Raw genomic sequence first — 21660 nt, forward strand, 5'->3', positions numbered from 1 at the left:
TTTAGATGGACTTTGAACTTCATCCAATTTGTGGGGGGATCAAAGGCTCCCCTGGTGTATTTTTCTCTGCAATTTATATATTTATTTCATAGATTGTAAAACAGCAGCAGCCACATAGACCTAGTACAATGTCACCAATTTCAGTCAGTTACCACATAACAGTTTATGGAAACAAAACCATTGGTGGCATAAAATAACCGTAAAATTGAATTTTGTTATTGGGGTATGTGTTTGCCTGAGCCAATGTTAGTGGATAGAACAGTAGTAAAACGCCTCTTCATTTTTTCATAGACAATGGGGTCAGGAAAAGATCAATGTGTATGTGGTTTCTTTCCAAGGTTCAGCTCCTCTCACAAAGAGGAACAATTTGTATTTTTGTACAATCCTATGGAAATCCCAGGACCCGACCCCTTACTTGGTTGCGAAATAACCACTTTGATTTTATAGGATTTGTGCTTTTATTCTTCATTTGCTACGATAATTCCTGCTCTCGAGGTCTATGTTGTGTATATTTCTCAAAGGTACCTCAGTATACAATCTTGAGTAATATTCACAATAGAATTTCTTCACTGTGTCTTTCTCCCACGTCAACTCCAGGCAAACCAAACTGTAACATAACCACCACCAGTGGTGCTATTAACTGGAATTGGTTTGAGCTGCTTAAATCAGCTTTCACTAACCTGGTGCCCTTGTTTTGGACTGCAACTCCCATCATCCTGCCAGCCTCTGCATCCCCTTTTAACGGTGACAGCCTGAAACAACCCCTTTGTTTTTCAGTTACACAACACTAAAGGACTAAATGTCATGGGGGGGGGAGCGAAGAAGTAAGAATTCAAAGTGTACCAGCTAGACAGAATTATTTTATTATTTATCTTAAATATTTATAAACCACACTTTGCTATAAAATATTACAAGCCTAAAATCACAGTGTTACAAGAAAAATATCCAACACATCAAGTTTGAAAGACCTGTCTGAATATAGTTTTTACAATATTTTTGAAAAGCAAGCAAGGACAAATCATGCCAAAGCTCCCTTGAGGAGGGGGATGAACTGCCACGCTGAAGTCCCAACCCTTGCTAAACCTCTGAAGCATCTAGGTCCACTAAATTTGCCCCAGGAGAGTAGATAGAACTCCAAAGCAGCTTCTCTAATCTAAAGAAGCTTTATTGTACAGCCAAGAACATAAATCAGTCCGGGTCATGAAGAAATCTTCACCCCTTCATCTCAAAAAACATAAGTGATAGAGTCACACAGAACAAAGCGCAAGTCCGGATGGGACTGCCCCCAGTGTCAGGACGCACTTCCTCAGAGCTATTAACCCTATAAGCTCTGGTTCTCTCCACACAGAGGGGCATAAGCAGAACATAAGGAATCAGATACTCCTTAAAGTAAGTTTATCCCCAATTGGTTAGGGATCTATGAAGTAACACTTGAACCAGGCCCAGTAGCAAATTATTAAGCAAGCAATGTACCCCCTCACAGCAGTGGAGGCAAGTTAAGCCATCCTATCACCCAGCAAAAACAGTTCAGTCTCTTCTGAAAGCTTGGAACCCTATGAAGTGGTGACAGGCTTCATCTTGTGTGGTGGCTACATGCTGCAGCTTGGAATCTCTGGAGCAGGTGGAAATTGGGCGGGGGGGGGGGGCAATTCTGGGCATTGGGCCTCCATGCCTTGCTCCTCTTCTTTGTCCAGCAGATTTTTTTTTTTGTCCAGAGTCTTGCGGCAATTTCAAAATGCACACCTTTACTGTGGACAGGATCATAGCCCATGACATCAGTCCAGCTCTCCATTAACACCCCTCTAGATCTTGAACAAGAGACAGCTTGCACCCTGCATCATAGGGAGGCAATCGGCCTAGGGGTCCACAGTGGAGGGATCTCCTGGAGGGATCTTCCAAGGCTTTCCCCTCTGCTCGATTTGCTCTGCAGTTCTGGAACCACACCTGTTGGGAGAATGGGGAAAAGAGGGCCTTTTGTGAGCCATGAAACCAGGCCAGGGGAACTGACACCCCCCCCTCCTCACCCCCTGATTCACTTGCCCACTGAGGTAAGGGTACTGACACCCCACTCCCAGGACACCCACCTAGGCTTAAGGTAGTGTAACAGGCAGGCCTGGAAGCAGGGACCCCTACCATCTGCCTGCCCCTAAGAAGCTCCCAAGAGAGACGCTACCTCCCACCTTGCCCCTTTATTAAATTTGTATACCATGGTTCACAATACTTGAGGGTGCAAGAAGGATTTCCCAGCCAGGGGTGCCAACTTGAATAAAATATTAATGGGGGGGGCAGGTGAGCCCTGCCCTGCATAATCAATCATATGATGCAGCATACACATCATTTGTATGGCAACGCCCATCAACTTTGGGGAAGGTCCTTAGCCCATGGGTGTTGCCAGGGGGGGCATCTGCCCCCTAAATCAAGTAAATAAAACAACTGACCAATTGCATTGCAGCTAATTCGGTTCTGCCCCCCCCAAAAAAATATGTTAGGGGGCATGGGCGTGGTCAGGATTTCTGTTGGGGGGCAGGCTTTATGTTGAGGGAGAAGAACTACAGATAGGTAAGTATTCTAATCGATGTACTTGCTGGGGAGGCAGCTGCCCCCTACCCCCCCATGGCCACGCCCATGTAGCCGAAGGGAGCTCAGCCCCCAGGAGTTGGCTCCTATGTTCCTAGCAGGACCAGGTCATCCTCCTCCACTGCCGGCCACCCTCGCCTCGTCCCGAGTCTTCCTCACGCACCTGGATCGGGGGTCGGCCGGGCAAGCCAGCACTGTTCTCCGGTGGTGGTCGGGCTTCGGGACCCCTTGACCTGGGAGATCGACGTCCGTCGGCATATCCCGCCAGAGGGCCGCCTTCTCTGCGCAACTCCTCTCCCTTGGCCGCGAAAAGGAGGGTCTCTTTGAACCTGGGAAGATGCGCAAATCCATTTCCCGCCTCTTTCCGCCGGTGGTGATGAATGAATGGCGGGGAGGCACTGCGGGGCCCTTTTATGGACCGCCCGAAGTGGGCGTGCGTGGCTCCGTCTCCGTCACTGGTTCCCCTGTGGATTGGGGGCGGGGCTTAAGCCAGGAGGCAACCGCCTGGCCTGATCTGTTAACTCTTTGATGCTCTTCTGTCTTTGGATTAGATTTTGGTGTTTTGGTTTTAACTGAACTTCTTTTTGTTTTATCGTGCACCGCTTTGAGGCAGATATATAGACAGCCAAGCGATTTTGGGGCTCTCCTCTCGCTTCCTCCCCAGGCCTCCACTTCAGACAACCTCGGCCCCCACCTAACCCCTTCCACACTCCTCCAGGATTGGGAAAGCAAGGTTTTAGGAATGAATCTGAGAAGCAGCAGCTTAAGAACTGGCCCCGAAGAGAGAGTCTGCTTTTTATTTACTAATGTCATCAAATATACATAGTTTGATTCACGGGCGTAGCTAAAGGGGGAGCAGCGGGGCAGTAAAACAATAACTAACTGACCAATCACGTCGGTTCTTTCCACCCTAACAAAGTCCTCCTGCCCCACCTCCAACAAAACTCCTGGCTACACCCATGGTTTGATTGTTTAAAAGAAACAAAAAAACTCAAAGTGGTTTACAAAAAAAAGATAAAATAGAATTATCTTTTTAATATAATTTTTATTCATAGTCTCAACAGAGAATAATTTCACATTACATCACCAATCCAATCTTTCCACGCTCTGCCGAGCTCAAGACTTCCCCCCCCCCCCCTTCAGCAAGCTTTCTATTGCAACTCTATATCTCGCATTTATAACTAACTTAAACTGTAAAGTCCTCGTGGCGGCAGGAGTTATTTCAGTCCTGCTAGTGTCTTCAAACTTTTACAATAATTATTAATATAATCAGTAAATGTACTCCAGTCTCTCTGGAATTTTGAATCGTCCTCGTTCCTGACTCTGCAAGTCAGTTTTGCCAGGTCTGCATGGTCCATCATTTTCGTCTGCCACTCCGCAATCGTTGGTATTTCCTGCAATTTCCACTTTTGGGCTAATAAAGTTCTTACCGCAACTGTGGCGTACAGAAATAGTCTTTGATCTACTTTCGCAATTTCTCCCCTCATCAGTCCCAGCAAAAATGCTTCTGGTTTTTTAGTCATTTTAAGTTCATTATATATCAGTTCCCAAAAACATCTTATTTTGTAACATGTCCACCACATACGGTAAAAATCTCCATCCTTCTCTTTACATTCCCAGCACAATCTACTATTCATCCTGTACATTTTAGCCAACTTTACCGGTGTCAAATACCATCTGTAAATCATTTTCATTACGTTTTCTTTTAAAGCCACACAGGCTGTAAATTTTATATTTTCATTCCCCAGTTTTAACCACGCATCATATTCAATATTATACCCAAAGTCTATTGCCCATTTTATCATAACCTCTTTCGTCTGCTCATCCATTGTATACTATTCCAATAACAAATTATACATTTTTGATAACAATTTACATCTGCCTTCCAACAACTCGATTTGGAAATTATATTTTTTTATTTTCAAAACCAATTTTCTCATCTCCCTTAAAGACATCATTTACTTGATGATATTGCAACCACCCTGTAAAAACCTCTTCTATTTGATCATATGGTTCAACAGGCTTTGCTTCTCTGTTTAGGTAGCTTGAGAAGCTCACCTTTGGAGACTAGGATGCTAGGCGCGCTTACGTGGGAGGAAGGAAGCCCCTACGGACTTGCCTGCAATGAACCTCTTTGGGCTGCCAAAAAGACACACCTGGGTGCAGGGAGGAGGCAAGGCCCTCTTTCATTGATTGTATGCACAACTAGTTACAGGTAGGTAGCCGTGTTGGTCTGAGTTGAAGCAAAATAAAAAAATTCCTTCAGTAGCACCTTAAAGACCAACTAAGTTTTTATTTTGGTATGAGCTTTCGTGTGCATGCACACTTCTTCACATACCTGAAGAAGTATGAAGATATCTGAAGAAGTGTGCATGCACACGAAAGCTCATACCAAAATAAAAACTTAGTTGGTCTTTAAGGTGCTACTGAAGGAATTTTTTAATTTTGTATGCACAACATCCACTTAAAGCGCCCCCCGCCCCAGTGCTGGTACGGGGAGCTCTCGGAGGGGTCACCTGCCTCTTTATCGGCATCCCCTGGAAAACTGAGGCATATCCTTCCTGTCTGCTGCGGGAGGGAGCCTCTCCCGGGAAACACCAGGATCCAATCTGGGTTAATCCGGTTCATCCCTTTATATTCTCCAGGGAGGAAAGTTACAGACTCAACCGGTCCTCGGTTTGTGAAGAGGATGCTGCTGATGCGTCTATGTTGCTGAGTCCACCTCGAGGATTCGCTGTAAGTGTTGGTTTTTTTCTCCCCGTGCTCTGCAATGGAAATGTTATACAGTAGCTCAGTTTGCTGAACCGTTTCGCTTTTTAATTCTTGAAAATTGTGAGTTCTTTTAATGTCCATCCCTTTCAAACTGGGGGTGCTAAAGAATGTGGCTTGGATCTGAAACTGGAGTCCATCTCGGTTAGCTGTTTATCTAATCCAGGGGTTCCCAAACTAAGGCCCAGGGGCTGGATGCGGCCCAATCACCTTCTAAATCCGGCCCACAGACGGTCCGGGAATCAGCATGTTTTTACATGAGTAGAATGTGTCCTTTTATTTAAAATGCATCTCTGGGTTATTTGTGGGGCCTGCCTGGTGTTTTTACATGAGTAGAATGTGTCCTTTTATTTAAAATGCATCTCTGGGTTATTGGTGGGGCATAGGAATTCGTTCATTCCCCCCCCCAAAAAAAAATATAGTCCGGCCCCCCACAAGGTCTGAGGGACAGTGGACCGGCCCCCTGCTGAAAAAGTTTGCTGACCCCTGATCTAACCTCTTCCGCAGGTGGAGAGGTTTGTTGGATGTGGAGTGAGTTTTCCTGCTCTAGCGTACAGCCCGTCACCCTTTAAATTCTGACTTGCTTTCCCACATGGGCTCTGTGGGGGCGCCAAGGGGGTGAGAGGAGTGCAGACGGAGGGGAGAAATGGGGAGCTGCCTCTGAGACTGGGGTATTCGTTGGGGTATTCTGATTCATGAAGGCGGTTGTAAGTGTGTGAGAAGGAAGTGGGGGTGTCTTGGGGAAAGTGGGACAGGATGGCTACGTGGGGTGGTCCATGGTGGTCTAGTTGACCCCATCACTCCCACAGGTGTGAGTGACAAGGAGGGCAGTGAGTGAATGTGGGTACAGGAGGAGAGACTGAGGCACTGGACCTGTGAGGGGGGTCCAGGTTTTACTCCCATGAGAAAAGTGGTGTGGGTTGGTGGCAAGATAGGGGCCCTATATTGGCATGACGACCCCCGGATTGAGGATCTGTTTGTGGAGAGGGGTCCCGGAAGGGGGCAGAGGGAATGGACGAAAGTGCCAGAACAGCTTGAGGCGATATAGAAACGTGTGGTTTGATCTCCCCATCAACAGGTTTGATCTCCCCATCACTTAGACTAGCTCAAACTCACCAAAAAAATTCAGGTAGATAGCAGTGTTGGTCTGACGCAGTCAAAATATATATAAAAAATAAAATAAAATGTCCAGTAGCACCTTAGAGACCAACTAGGTTTGTCATTGGTATGTGCACACTTCTTCAGATACATTGAAACAGAAGTCACCAGACTCCTGTATATAGTGGGAAGGTGGGGTGGGGTTTTTCTCTGGAGGGTAGTAGATGGGTGATTGAAACCTGTTGACGACTGTTAATGACTGCAATTAGTCCTACAGGGGGGGAAAGCAAGGGATAGTATGCAGGTGATTAGCATATGTAATGAGACAAGAACAAACTTAGTTGGTCTCTAAGGTGCTACTGGACAATATATATACATACATATATATATACATACATATATATATATATATATATATATATATATATATATATATATATATATATATATATATATCACCCCAAAAAATTGCTAGTTAAAGGGAAGATCCACAGCGAAACAGACACATTGGGAACCTCACATATGGTATAATTGTGGGATGCAAAGGGTTAAGTGCAGTCAAGTCACAAAATCCCTAGATAGTCCACTTGGAGGACTGAGGAGAACACATGACTAAGCCTAGTTTCCTCTTCCTTTACATGCTAATTAGATAGGAAAGGTGATAGATAAATTCTGAAGGAAACAGCCATTTCCCTCTCTTGGACCAGACCTCTTGGACTACACACATCTTAGTGAGTCTCTCTCTCAAGGCCTCCAGCCTAGAGAGAGAGATGAGATGGAGTCTCACTTCTTATCCTATATAATAATGTCCAAGTTGTCCCTGCGTCCAAGCTGTCCCGTGTGTCCCTGGGTCACTGCGCATGTGCCCCAGGGATACAGGGATTGGACAGCAGAGACTGCGCGCGCGCACTCTCCCCCCCCTCCGCCTCCTCCAACCGCCGCTCCCGCCGGACACCGCCTCACTGCAGGGCACGTCAGGGAAGCGAGGGTGGAGGCCGGCGAAAGCCTCCTCACAACCCTCCCTGGCCGTGAGGAGCGGCGGTTGGAGGAGGCAGGGGGGGGGAGAGTGCGCGCGTCCTTCCTGTTGGCGGCTGGGGGAGAGGAATGGAGGAGGAGAACGCAGCGCATTCTCCTCCTCCGTTCCTGTCCCCCTGCCGCCGACAGCAAGGACAGGTCCCAGGGTTCGGAGAAGCGCTGCGCAAGTGCTTCTCCGAACCCTGGGATGTCTTCTTCCTGTCGGCGGCTGCGGGACAGGAACGGAGGAGGAGAATGCAGCGCTTTCTCCTCCTCCGTTCCTGTCCCCCTGCCGCCGACAGCAAGGACAGGTCCCAGGGTTCGGAGAAGCGCTGCACAAGCGCTTCTCCGAACCCCAGGATGTTCTAGCGCCCGTTATTAAATGGGCTGAAATACACTAGTAATGTATATATTACCTTTTAACTAAGCAAGTCTACCTCTTGAGTGTGCTGTACCTCGAGATGCTTGTAAGTAAACATCTTTTATACTTTTAAGAGCATTGTGTCGTGTCTTTTCTTTTAAGAGGGAAAAAGGGGGAATACCAGGAAAATAAACTTTATTTTAGTGGCTTAAATCAAGCCTGCGCAAACGCATTTTCTGCTGTGTATTTTGCAAAAGGGGAATGTTTTTACTCTGCTAAAGTTTGGTGCTTGCTAGCGCAAGCGGGGATAGGATATATTAAACAATATCTCCTCATCCACATCCCTGAACATTCCCACAACAATTTAGTTCAGGTGCCTTGGACATGACTAAGCAGTATGCAAAATGTCTAATTAAATAATACCATGTATTGATTAGAGATCCCAAAGGATATGGGAAGTAAGGGTTTGTCCATCTGTTTTCATAGAAGCTAGAGATAGCTGTGAGGCTCCCAATATGCCTGTTTGTCCTGGATCTTCCCATTTTTTTATATATTAAACTAGCTCAGACTTAGTACACAAACTTTCAAAAACTTTAAATGTTGAGGTGACCTCGATACACCTTTGGTCACTCTTTCCTGTTCTCTTTGTCATCCTTTACAGCATTGCCATTCTGTGACCCAAAGGAAGCAACAGAGGGTCTTGCTGCACTTTCCACCTGCACACCTTCACTCGAGGGATCAAACATGATGTAGTGGCAGAATCGTAGCCCTCAGCTGACTCTCCGTCATCGTGAATGCAAAAAAACCCTCTGAAACTTGAACAAGAGGCAGCCTGCACATCCTTCTTTCACTCGTCTGGATGCGACCCTCTTGCAGCTTCAGGTGTTGTGCTAGGGTCGCCCGCTTCTCATAGGTGGGATAAAGTATTTTCTTGAAGGCTGCTTCCGGGTCTGGATGTTTTACTTTGTCTTCCTGGTGTGATGTCGCCCCAGCAGCCTGACGGGAAACTGCGGCTCCCAAAAGGCTCCAGCTGCAAATGAGAAGAGAACCTTGAATGAGCCAACACACACCATTTTCAGTTACTTTAAGTTGGCTGTATTCCTCGCTCTTGAGGACTAGTGACTTACCCGGGCCATTGGCAGCAGAAGGAAGGAAAAGTATGTCATTGAATATCAGGTGCAGGTCCTGTTGCTCCAGCCCGATGGGAAACTGAGTCTCCCAACAGCCTCCAGCTGCAGAAGAGAAGATTGGTTGGCAAACGGTGCTTTGGCTCTGTTTGGGAGAGAACACTTTCAAAATGCAAGCCTTTATTGTGGGATCCAACAAGGTGCAGCGGTGGCATTGCAGTCCATGAAGTTTATTTCAGGCGCCATCATTGTGATCTGAAAATACTCCTCTGGGGCTTGAACAAGAGGCAGGTTGCACCCTGGATGCTAGGGAGGCAGTCAGCCCAGGAGATCAACGTTGGAGGGATCTGCAGGAGGGATCTTCCGAGCCTTGCCTTCCGCTCTTTCACGCTTCAGTACTGGAACAAGGTGACCTGTTGCACAGCACACTCTGGAATCTCCACCAGCTGCACCAGTCCAGAGTCTCCCTTGAAAGACTTGAACGAGGCTCTCCAGGACCGTCTGTGGACCTGTGGTTATAGTGAGAAGGTCTAATAGGTCTGGATTGGTACAGCAGACAGGAGTCATGTATTAACTGAGAAATTTTGGGGTCTGCCTGGTTTTCACTTTCTAGACTCGCACAGCCTCCGAGTCAAAAGGTCCTGAGTTGTTCTGGGCTGCAAAGGGGAAGTGGGGTTAGTAAAGCTCAGTTTACCTGCCTTTGGAGGTGGAAGGGTTTCAGGGCTCCAGATCACCTTGGGAGAAGTGACTCCTCCCACCCACCCTTCTCACACTTCCTCCTTTGTGCACCTGGAAGCAATCCTGCTAGTGAGGCCAACTGGCAGTGTGCTCCGGTGGATCTGGTGTGTAGATCCCCTTGTAGGATTCCTCGAGCTGCAGGAGAGAAGTGGGTTGTTGTCAGGGTTCACTTTCCTCTGTCCCTTGACATGGAGAGGGCCAGCACTCTGTCTTGAGGACTAGATACTGAATAGCACTAGAGCAGGGGTCTGCAACCTGCGGCTCCGGAGCCACATGTGGCTCTTTTACACCTTTGCTGCGGCTCCGGAGCGGATACAAGGGGAGGAGGCGTCCGAGCCATGCGGTGGCGCCTGCCACGCCCGCCAGACACTCGCACGGTGCCCACCGCCGCCGGAGCACACAGCTGCGGTGGCACGCTGTGCGCCTGCGCCCCGCACGGCGCCTGCCGGAGTCCACAACTCCGCTGTGCGTGTGCGCTGTGCAAAAAGGACGCAAGGTGACGTTAGCAGCCCGGGGAGCGTGGTCGGCCCCTCCCTGCATCAGCCCCTCCCCGCTGCATTTCTGCAGCCAATAGGCTCACGGGGGGCGGGGGCGGAGTTATTTATTTTTTAAAATGGGCGCGCTTCTTCCCGCCCAGCAGCAGAAAAGGCTTGCGGGCTCGGAGCGCATGTTTGCTGCTGCTGCTCCTGCCTGCGGCCTGCCTGTGGCCTCCTGCCGGCCTGGTCAGGGAATTGAGGTAGATGTATTAATCAGTGGGTGGATTCAATATGAGGAAATTTTATAAGTTTACTTGATGGGAGCAACACACATGAAACCATACAGGTGTCCTAATAAGGGAGTCAGAGTTTTGCCCATTCCCAGTAATCAAGGCAGCCCAAACTCAAAGTTGTTTTTATAATGACGAGGATGACATTGGGCCCTCATTATTAATTATTATTTACATCAGGCACTGATTATGATTTATGGTACACTGGGGCCCTGATTAATTTTCTATGGCATTTTGAGGCATTGATTATTGGGCATAGCAAATTTTGCTATGGGGCCCTCTGATTTCTAATTACGTCCCTGTTTTGCGGCTCCCAGTTTATTTTTTTTCTTCGGAAACGGGTCCAAGTGGCTCTTTTTGTCTTAAAGGTTGCAGACCCCTGCACTAGAGGAACTCTTCTGGAACTGAGAAGATGTGCAAATTTCTCTCCCCTCTTGCCTCCTGGCTGCGAAGGAATGAAGCAGAGAAGCTGGGGAGGGGCTTTAATGGTCTGCCAAGATTATTATTAAATTATATACTGCTCTTCGACCAGGGCTCACAGGGCAGTTTACAAAATAGAAAACACAAAAATGCATAGCATAGTAACAAAATCAATATACCCCCAGCTTGTTACTATTTTATACATTCTTGTATTCTAAACCACTTGTGATCCTTGAATAAAGGGTGGCATAGAAATTTAATAAAGTGCAAATTCCACTGGTAATGTTTTTGTCAATAAAATGGGCTTGCTTTAATAATGTTTACTGCCTGATCATTTTTATTTCTTAGCTCTCAATGACCATGACAAAGAAACTATGGAATAAGACTGAAGTAGCTTCATCCAGTTTCAGAGGAGGGCAAGGCGGCAGCCAGTGCGTTCCCTTCTCAGGGCTATTTATCTGGACCCAGCTATGACTGGACTGTTCTTCTCTCACCTGTCCAATAGGACCCAGGGCTCCCCTGGGTGGTGGGCCAGGCATGGCTTCTTAGCGCATTCATTGGTACAAACAGCAACAGGGGATACAATAGCTACAGGTCATCTCCACCACCTCTCTCCCCGCTGCTGCCGCCATTGCCACAGTGAGAGGAACTGGGAGTCTGGGGCACTTTGAGGTGACAATAGACCCAACTTTTGCCCAATGCCTTCGTTGCAGGAAGGAGCTGAGCGGAGGGAAAGTTCCTGCACAGGGCAGCCGCTGCTGGCGGCTTCTCTTTTGCTGGGACGCTTCTCCTGTGTGTTAAGTCAGGAAGGGCAAAGGAAGAGCGAGAGGTTTACCCACCCACCCCGCTCACAAGCTTATCCTGAACCCACCCCCAAACCAAAGTTTGTCACAGAGCACACAAGGAGTATCGCAATATACAGGGGCTTAATGGAGAGGGGGAAAGGCAGAGTCAAAAAAAGGTGCAAAAGCTGGACCGGGGTGGTGGTGAAAGACTCCATATGTAGAAATGTATCTATAAAATGTTGGCAATATCAGAAGAATAGGCCACATACATAACCCAGCCACACTCTCTACTGCAAGGGAGGAAAAGTAAGATATAAAAGTACCAATTTTAAAGCAACATTTCAAAATCTCTGTTAAGAGCTCATTGAATTGCCTTAGGCCAGGGGTGGCCAACTCCCAAGAGGCTGTGATCTACTTTCTTAATTAAAATCTGGCCGTGATCTACCCCCATATTTTGGGGGGGTTCAGCTCAAAGTTGTTGAGCTGTGGGGGGAGCCAGTGATCTACCACAGACATCCAGTGATCTACCAGTAGATCATGACCTACCTATTGGATATGCCTGCCTTAGGCTATTATTTCTGCCATAAATTCCCATCTCCCCACCCTGATTCTATTTTATACACTTGTATGCTGCTTTGAACCCCTGAAATGAAGGTCAGGAAAACAATGTAGTTGGCAAAAAAAACCAAGGTGTCTTAGACCCCACACCCAGGCCCTGGGATGATTATTGAGCCTCCCTGTAAAAGTCCCTCCCGCCCTCCTTGTAAGATGAGGTGCTTCTTCCTCATGACCCTGCTGTGGGATGTAATCGATTGGAGCAGTCAAGTACAACATTGCTTGTTTCCCTAGAGTGGACACAGATAGGGGGATGTTACTCCAGCCAAGGTAGAGTTTCCTGTTCCACCTGGTCTGGAGCATCCTACCCCTGCATGTGACCTTGCAAACCCTACAAAGGGGCCAGTCCCGCGGACATCTTTCTCTTTTGCTACTCTCTTCCATTTTTGCCAGTGCTCCTGATGCTGTCTGCTGGCTCTCTGCCAGCAGCACATGGGCCCACCCATACAGGGATGTAAGCCGTACTACAGTGTAGTCTATATTACACTATAACTACAAGCTGGAGCATGCCCAGATTGGATTGTTGGACTAAAGAGATTCAGATGAATCTGCAACTAGCTCCCTGTTGTGTAAAGGGGAATGAGCTCTGCTATATAACTCACTAGCGTGAGAGAGGAAGGATAATATTGAATCAATATATCCTCTCCTACTATCCACAACATTCCCACACCTGCATGGTTAAAACGGAGAAGAGAGCAAATAACTGCCCCAAGGACACCCACAAGATTTCTGACTGCACCGACCACTTCTGACATTGCTCCCCCTCTCACGCAACAAAAACATTACAGAGTCTTCTGTTAGGCTAGAAATGACCAAATTTATTTTGAATTGGGATTTGGGGGAGCTGACAGGCTCTATGCTGGGATTTGGCAAGGTGGTGGCAGGCTACAGCTTGGAGGCACTGGAAGTGGAGCCAGGCTGCAGCTTTGAGGAACAAAAGGCATTGGTAGGGCGACATCTGGAATCTGAGCAGCAGGTGCAGAGCCAGCCCTGGAGGAGACAGAACGTTACAGAGTCTTCTGGTAGGCAAAAATAACAATTTATTTTGATACAGCATTGGGGGGGGGGCTGACTCCACGCTTGGACCTGGTGAGGTTCGACAGTGAAAAATAATTATAGCAACAGTGTAAATAATAAAATATCTATGCAAATGCAATGGCCTGACACATACATTCTATGGTGTACAAATATTACTAATCTACAAGTCTAAAGTGCAATAGTTCACTTGGGAATCATAAATGTTCCAGATAAGTATAAAGTTGATATTCACTGGTGTTCTTTTCCCAGCAAAATTCTTCTATCCTCGTCTATCTTGACGGGTTGCTAGCTGAAAATCCTCCCGTTTCACTGGTGAAACTCCAGTTTCCTCATAGAAACAATAATAAAATACAATCAACATTCCATATAACAATCTAAAAATTTTATAGAAAACAATTCCTTATACTCACCAAGGGGAGACAATATAAGAGAGAATTAAACAATGGCTAAAAAGCTCCAGCGTTGCATACAATCCTTGAGGTCGGCAAAAGCTGATACAAACTGTAAATTTCTCCGAGTTAAATACATGGAGGCTAAAAGCCATTTAAAAGGGCAGAACAATACAGCATGACCACATAACAGGATTCATACCATAAGATATAGATTTAAAAAACTGAATGACAAAAAGGAACTATAATCAATAGAAAGATTAAGGCCTGAAGGAGCTAGAGAACCAAACCTATAAATCCAATAAGACTCTATTTGATGTAATTTCTTTTTTAAAACATCTCCATTTATCTCTGGGATGTTTGTAAATTACAAACCATTTAAAATCAGTGGCTTTATGATTCACTTCATTAAAATGAGAAATAAGGGGTGCCTCCATGACTTTTAGAATACATTTTTTGTCCCAATATCCTTGTTTTAACCGGACGTACACTGGAGTTTAGTTTCACCAGTAAAACTGGTGTTTGCTATTTGGACCTGGTGAGGTAGCTGCAGGCCAAAGCTTGGAGCCTGGACTTGATGAGGTGGCTGCAGGCCAAAGCTTGGAGGCTGGACCAGGTGAGGTAGCTGCGGGCCAAAGCTTGGAGGCTGGAGCTGGTGAGGTAGCTGCAGGCCAAAGCTTGGAGCCTGGACTTGATGAGGTGGCTGCAGGCCAAAGCTTGGAGCCTGGACTTGGTGAGGTGGCTGCAGGCCAAAGCTTGGAGGCTGGAGCTGGTGAGGTGGCTGCGGGCCAAAGCTTGGAGACTGGAGCTGGTGAGGTGGCTGCGGGCCAAAGCTTGGAGGCTGGACCAGGTGAGGTAGCTGCGGGCCAAAGCTTGGAGCCTGGACTTGGTGAGGTAGCTGCAGGCCAAAGCTTGGAGCCTGGACTTGGTGAGGTGGCTGCAGGCCAAAGTTTGGAGCCTGGAGCTGGTGAGGTGGCTGCGGGCCAAAGCTTGGAGCCTGGAGCTGGTGAGGTGGCTGCGGGCCAAAGCTTGGAGGCTGGAGCTGGTGAGGTGGCTGCGGGCCAAAGCTTGGAGGCTGGACCAGGTGAGGTAGCTGCGGGCCAAAGCTTGGAGGCTGACCATTTCTTGGCAGGTGAAGTGGCAGGCTGCAGCTTTGAGGAAAGGAAGCCACTGGAACCTGAGCAGCCCTGGAGGACACATCTTTTGGAGGACAATTTTCACGATTTGCCCTCTTCGCCTTTGCCCGCCGGTTCCGGAACCAGAGCTGTGAGGAATAAGAAAAGAAACATGAGCACAGGTGTTCAAGAAACCACGGATGGGAGACTTGACCCCCACCCGCCGCCACCATCTCTTTGTGTTATTGGACTTTGATTCCCGCCAGATCCCCTTGATCCCGGGGATCCAGTCTCAAGTCCCACACACTGAATTCTATCACGATAATATCCCTGGACCTTTGGTCCTTTTCCCTATATTACCTCCTAAACAGGCCCAACTCCCCATGCAAAAAAAAAACAACCTGCCTTGAAATCCATCAGCCCCCACTCCTGACCGGAGCGAGGAAAAGACCTGGAAGGTGGCTGAGGTGAGGGGGTCTTGTCAGGCCCCACAGAAAGGGGCCCTGCTGCAGCCTTCCCTCCCCCGCCATCATGTCCTTAGAGGAGAGGAAGAGGCCTCCCTCCCGTCATATTTGCTTCTCCCTGGCCGGTTTCCCTCCCCTGGGACAAAATGCCGTGAGGGGCCCAGGAGGATGCTGGCCCCCAGCTCGGAAGAGGACGCGACCCCCGAGACCCAGCCGGGAGGGAGCGGGAAGGACACATGGGACTCCCAGAAGGCCCCGTCGGCGACACCAGGCCTGGGTGGGAGCCTTCTTGCGAGGGAGGAGGACCGATCGCGGAAAGACAGCGAGCGCCCCGAGGGAAGTGAGAAGGCGAGGCCGTGGGAAGAGGACCAACGCCTCCCCTGGAAGCTCTCCAGCCCTGCTCGCCTCGGCCAAGGAAGGTCTCCGGCAGTTTCCCTTGCCCGTCGAGCACAGTGGACGGGCGCCCCGAGAAAGGCGCCCAGGCTCGAGGGGCTGCAAGAGCCGGACCTGGAAGGGAGCTCCCAATCGATTCTCCTCCTGTGCCCCCAATCTCTATCCGACGTCCTCCCCTCTCGCCTTTATTCCCGGCAGAATCGGATCCTCCCTCCCGGACCATCTCATCTCTCCCCTCGCAACTCACCTGGATGCGATCCTCGGGGATCTCAGTGAGGCAGGCCAGCAACACCCTCTTATTGTAGCCCGGCTTGGGCTGAACCTTGAAGGTCGTTTCCAGCACATCCAGCTGGAATTCGGTGAAGAGACTCCTCCTCCTCCGATCCGACGAGCGAAGTCGGTTGCACTTCTCTGCAGAGGAGAAAAGCGGGACGTTAAGCAGGTTGCTCTTTCCCTAAATCCCCTCCCCAATCTTTACCTCGAAGGCGAGATACTTACCGGAGCCGGAGGAAGAGGAGGGAAGAGGAGCCGCCATCTGCTACTCTCGTCGGGTGGTGTGGATGAAATGTGGGCGCAGGACTTGCGGGGGGTCCTTTTCTAGGCCGCCGAAAGGGCGTCGGCGGGATCTCCCAGCTCAGCCATTGGTCCCCCTCCCTGGGGAGAGGGGTGGAGCCAAAGTGTCGGCGGGAGTCGGGACCCCCAGCAGCTGAAAGAGAGCCTCCCCCGCCTAAGAACCTCGGGGGGGTGACATTTCCCCCTTACTTTTGAGTGTATCTTGCATATATTGTGGAATCGCTGTTGGTCGAGCTGGCCTCGTCATCAGCATCAAAGATAGCAATCTATAAATGTAATCACGCACACACTCATCCCTATACATCTCAGACACAAAAGCTAGGCTAGGTAGAGGAGAGCGACGTTTTGCCATTTCACCACGCCCTGCCTGGCCGTTGTGTTGGCAAAAGCGCCGTCTGGGTTGCAACGGAGTTCAAAGCGAGGTTTCATCAAACCGAGCAGAAACAGTCGAATGGGGAGTTGTTTGTTCCCCTCCCCCCAACAAACGGGGAATCCGCCTTTCACTTGATGCGCCCCCGGAGAGTCTCGACCTGGAAGATGGGTGGGGAGGGGAGGCAGCAGAGAACAACTCCAGGGGACCGGCTCGTTCTTTCTAGGAGGTGGCGGGGCAGCCCGTGGCAGCGATGCAGAGAGTGGGGCTGGACTAGAATACCCATCGGGACTAGCCAGCATGACCAATGATCAAAGGCACTGGGGTACCACACATCTTCAGGGCTCCAGCTTCGCCACATCTTCCCTAGGGATTGGAACGGGGGAAAGGTTGAGCTAAGGTTTAAATTGGGAGGGGGTGACATTCTGTATGAAGACGCCGTGTCTTTGACTCCCAGTTTGCTGGGAAACGCCGGTGTGGAGAGCACGTGGTTGCTATCTCTCTATGGGCCCCTGACTGGCCCCAGTGAAAAGAAGGTGCTGGCTCGATGGGTCTTTGTTGTGAGGTCAGGAAGTTGTTTTTTATACCTGTCCAGGTTTGGTCAACTACTGTTGTACTTTATTCACACACAATTTCATTACTTTGGTGAAGGTTTGAGCAGCAGCAGCAGCAGCTCAAAAGTTGTGAAAGTTTTCCTGCTTCAGTAAAGTCCAAGGCAGCAACGGTGGGTAAAATAAAGCAGGGTAGAAGGATGTTTGAAGCACACATTCTGCCAGTACTCCCACATTTGCATTATATTCCCGCCCGCCGCCCCCAAGGCACTAAAAATGGTTCTTCTTTCTTCTGCCATTTTATCCTCACAACAACATTGTACGGTAGCCTACATATAAGTGGTCCTTCAGGGTAATCCTTCTAAGGCATTGCTACAAAAGTCCGTCTATACTGTATCCCAAAATTTCAACAAAGTACAATTTACCTTTTGGAAACAAAAAACCCACATTGGACATAAAATGCCCTCGAAATGCATATTGAGGTGTGTTTGTTGAGATGGTCAGCGAAAGTTCAAGGATGGCACAAACCACATAATACTTGCTCTTATCTATTGCATTTGGCATCCCTTATCCCATCACGCATCTAGATAAGACCAATTCAGGCCCAGCGCCATCAGTTCCACAGCCATGCAGATTTGGAAGTTGATATGTGTTGCAATGAGGAGTTATTCAAGTTCAAGTACTAATTGTCAAGTCCTCAATCAGCTGCTGAGGCTTGGCAACCGGATGTCGACCATTCTGATTTGATTAGTGCAGTGTTCCTCAGCGAAGAGATAACAGGAGTAAACCCCCATCCCACGTGTTCCAAATACTAATTGACACCTTTGATTTAGAGCTGGCTGAAATCTCTCCGGGTAGACTCGCCCAAGCCAAGTTCATATTGATGGCCGAGGGGGAGCCGCCTAGCTTAGGGCGAGAGACATCAAAGGGGCACAGTTTTATATAGATTGGTTTTTGTTAGATCTTATAAATTTCTGACAATGTTTTACTTTTTATATGTATAAATAGCTCGAAAGCTTCGAAAGACTCTATGCTGCCGCAATAGGCAAGTGGTGAGCGCAGTTGCTCAAAGCTCGAACTTATAAAAACTTACGCTCAACAATGTTACAAAAGAGGCCGATTGCCTTGGCAGCTATAGAAACATGACTGAGCACATGAACTTTAAGGACTTAGGGGTTTTTTAAATTAAAAAAAAATGTTTACGAAATTACGTGCGTTGTCTCTTTTTCAAGTTGTGTTTTGTACACATCAGTTTCATTTGTTGTGAGACATTAGTGTTCCATACAGCGTTATGTTAGGAAAAGAATAAAAAAGAGGGGGAAAGAGGGGGAGGTGGGAATGGTGAGTGGGGAGGCGTCTATTCTTCTGCTTACTGTATGTGTGGGATTTTGTGTCAGCGTTACTTGTATGGATTCTTTTACTATTTGCTTGTTGTATGTCCTTGGTGGTGAGAGAGGTTGGGGTGGCTTAGGGTGTGGTTGGTTTGAAGGAATCGTTGACCACATTTGCAACAGAAAAGAAAACACGCAAAGAGATTTTGATATGCTTGGAACTTTGGAAGTGAAACATTTAAAAGACTTGAATTTTAACAACTCACACGATTATTTGAAATTATTCGTGCGCTAATACAAGTTCTTTTGTATTTGAGAAATCAAATAGAATCATGATCAAAGATTGTCATATTTATTATTGCAATTTAAAATACATTTAGCAGTTTCAAGTTTTGTGCTTTACATTTTTTTCTGCAAGACCACTGTTCCGAAGAATTGAATTTCTCATTTTGGGGGGCGGGGTGCAAGTAGTTAACTTTGCCTAGGGCGTAAAATAGTCTGGCATGGGCACTGAGTAACCCTTCCAACCTTCCTTCGAAGGGACTGCGCAAACCTCAGCATTTTTACTCCGAAGTAAGTCCGCATGAGTTCCATGAGACTTACTCTCGGGTAAGCGCGCCTTGGGTGGCGCTGCAACCTTGCCTCGTGTGCTTCTCTCCTGGTTCCTGGGGGGTCGTTTTCCCTGAGGTTAAAAGGGGACGCTTTAAATGGAGATGAAGGAAGCCTTTTGGGGAGCCCTTTCCCAAAGCAGGAAGTTTTCATTTCAGGTGAGGGAACCTGGGTCCCCAAGGGAATAAAATGTCAGGAGGACAGCAGTGTGAACCTGAAATGTTTGGCATTTGGGACAAAATGAAGCACAGCGAGATCCAGAATTGGGGTGCAACTTCTAGAGTGATCCGGTTTAAAGAAACAGAGACGGCGGTTACTATTCTAAATTATTATTAGTTAACAAATTTATAAGCTGATTCCTAGCATCAAGCCATCGCAGCGGCGTACAAGATAAAAAGAGAAAGAAGCATAAGTTCTAAAAACTATAAAACCTTTTATTTGGCTATGCCCTTAATATTCCATAAACGTTGGCATTTTAGAGAGAATGGGTTTCTTTCTCACTTTTTAAAAAGTTATCAAAATATTTTATAAAGTACATACTGCGTAGTCTATTTTGAAAATGGGTTTCAAGCAAAGTGAGATCGAGAATTGGTAGTGGTTATTATTTTAAATAATTGTTACTTAACAAATTTATAAGCTGTTTTGTAGTGTGAAGCCATCAAAGGGGCGTACAAGTTTAAAACATAAGCTCTAAATACGATAACATTGTTTCAACAAACACCCAGGACAACAAAACATTTTCTCTGGCTCTGCCTTTCATATTCCATAAATAACTGGGCCTGTCCAGCACAGTGCAGTGGCGCTCAGAGGGTCTTCCTGCTAGACATGCGTCTTAGTGGTTTGGTTTGAAAACATGGAATTGGGGAGAACCATTACTGTAACTTCACTGGCTGATCTGGGACCATTCCTGCACTTTCAGCCAGCCCGAACTTACAGGGTCGTTGAGACTCCCTGCTTAAGGGAGGGGCGAAGGACCCCCCCCACACACACACACACACAAACCGCAATCTCTTTCTATTGCGCCCGACCCTCATTAAAACTTATCCAAGGGAAATGCTACAAAGCGTTTCCAATACTGTATAGTAATGTTTTTGGTAAATAAACGGGCAGCAGCCATCTTTCCGAATACAATGCTGTCACCCTCAGAATGTCGTCCTGAGTTTATTTCATTTTCCTCCCGGGAGCTCAAGGTGCTGTATATACATGCCCTCCTATTTTATCCATGCAACAACCTTGCAAGGTAGGTTAGGCTGAGACGCAGTGAATGGCCTTGGTTCACCCAGCGGGCTTCACGGCTTGGGGGTCGGGGATTTGAACCCAGTTCCTAGTCCAGCACGCTAATCGCTACCCCACACTCTCTCAGGGGGACTGACTCCTAGTAAAAAAAAAGGTATCATATTGCAGCCTTAGTGGTTTGATAAAGGGGAACTGGATAGAATTATGAACCTCATAGCCTGGTCTTGACCCATTCCTGCCCTTTCTGCCAACCCTACCTTACAGGTCTCCTTACAGCCCCCCCCCCAAAGATGATGGGCATTGTCATTCAAATGGGGTGCGTGTACTGTGTCATGTGATCGATTGTGCGGGACGGGGCTTCCCCCCCCCCATATTTTATTCAGTTTGACATCCCTGGTGCTCCCCCATTAGAGCACTGCATAGTGAGGGGTGCCAACTTGAATATTGGGGGGTCCAGGTAAGCCCCGCCCCGCATAATCGATCCCAAGACATGGTGCACACACACTATTTGAATAGCAATGCCCATCAATTTTATTGGGACCGGCCCCCTCAAATATTTCTTTCTGGGCATCGAAAACCCCTTGATCCCTAGGAGTTGACTCCCATGACAGAACTAATTGACCCAAACTGGACATGTTTACGAATGGAAGACGCCTGTAGAAGAAGTTGCAGTCATGGGCCTTCATGCCTTCACAACGACCCTGCTAAGTAGTCCAATGCCATTTTGCAGATTGCAATGGGGAAGAGAGAGGCATGGTCTGGGTCAGATAGAGAAACCTTGGGGGTGCACTTTCGACTGCGACCCTAAGCCTGATTAGTCAGCAGTTAATTCCAGGAAGTTCAACAGGCTTTGCCTCTCTGTTTAGGTAAATTGACTTGCCTGCAATGAACCTCTTTGGGCTGCCAAAAAGACACACCTGGGTGCAAAGACAGCAGGGAGGAAGCAAGAACCTCTTTCATTGATTGTATGCACAGCATCCACTTAAAGCGCCCCCCCGCCCCAGTCCTGGTACGGGGAGCTCTCGGAGGGGTCACCTGCCACTTTATCGGCGTCCCCTGGAAAACTGAGGCGTATCCTTCCTGTCTGCTGCGGGAGGGTGCTTCTCCCGGGACACACCGGCATCCAATTTGGGTTAATCCGGTTCAGCTGGACCTAATTGGGGCCAATCCGGTTCAGCCCTTTATATTCTCCAGGGAGGAAAGCTACAGACTCAACCAGTCCTCGGTTTGAGAAGAGGTTGCTGCTGGCGCGTCTATGTTGCTGAGTACATCGCGAGGATTCGCAGTAAGTGCTGATTTACTCCCCGTGCTCTGCAATGGA

General features: G+C 48.0%; 2 long non-coding RNA genes across 2 annotated transcripts; one reads left to right on the plus strand and one right to left on the minus strand.

Annotated features, from left to right (window-relative positions):
* Positions 1-840: 840 nt before the first annotated feature.
* Positions 841-3012, minus strand: LOC148686342 (uncharacterized). Its single transcript, XR_015949123.1, has 2 exons — positions 2741-3012; positions 841-1944 (listed from the first exon to the last, which is right to left on the minus strand). It is a non-coding gene; the product is annotated as an uncharacterized LOC148686342 (long non-coding RNA).
* Positions 3013-7755: 4743 nt separating this feature from the next.
* On the plus strand, positions 7756-11186 carry LOC148686343 (uncharacterized). The gene is made up of 2 exons (XR_015949124.1): positions 7756-7925; positions 8481-11186. It is a non-coding gene; the product is annotated as an uncharacterized LOC148686343 (long non-coding RNA).
* The last annotated feature ends 10474 nt before the right edge of the window (positions 11187-21660 follow it).

This window comes from Zootoca vivipara, chromosome 3 (assembly GCF_965207765.1).
Source record: "Zootoca vivipara chromosome 3, rZooViv2.hap1.1, whole genome shotgun sequence".
NCBI lineage: Eukaryota > Metazoa > Chordata > Lepidosauria > Squamata > Lacertidae > Zootoca > Zootoca vivipara.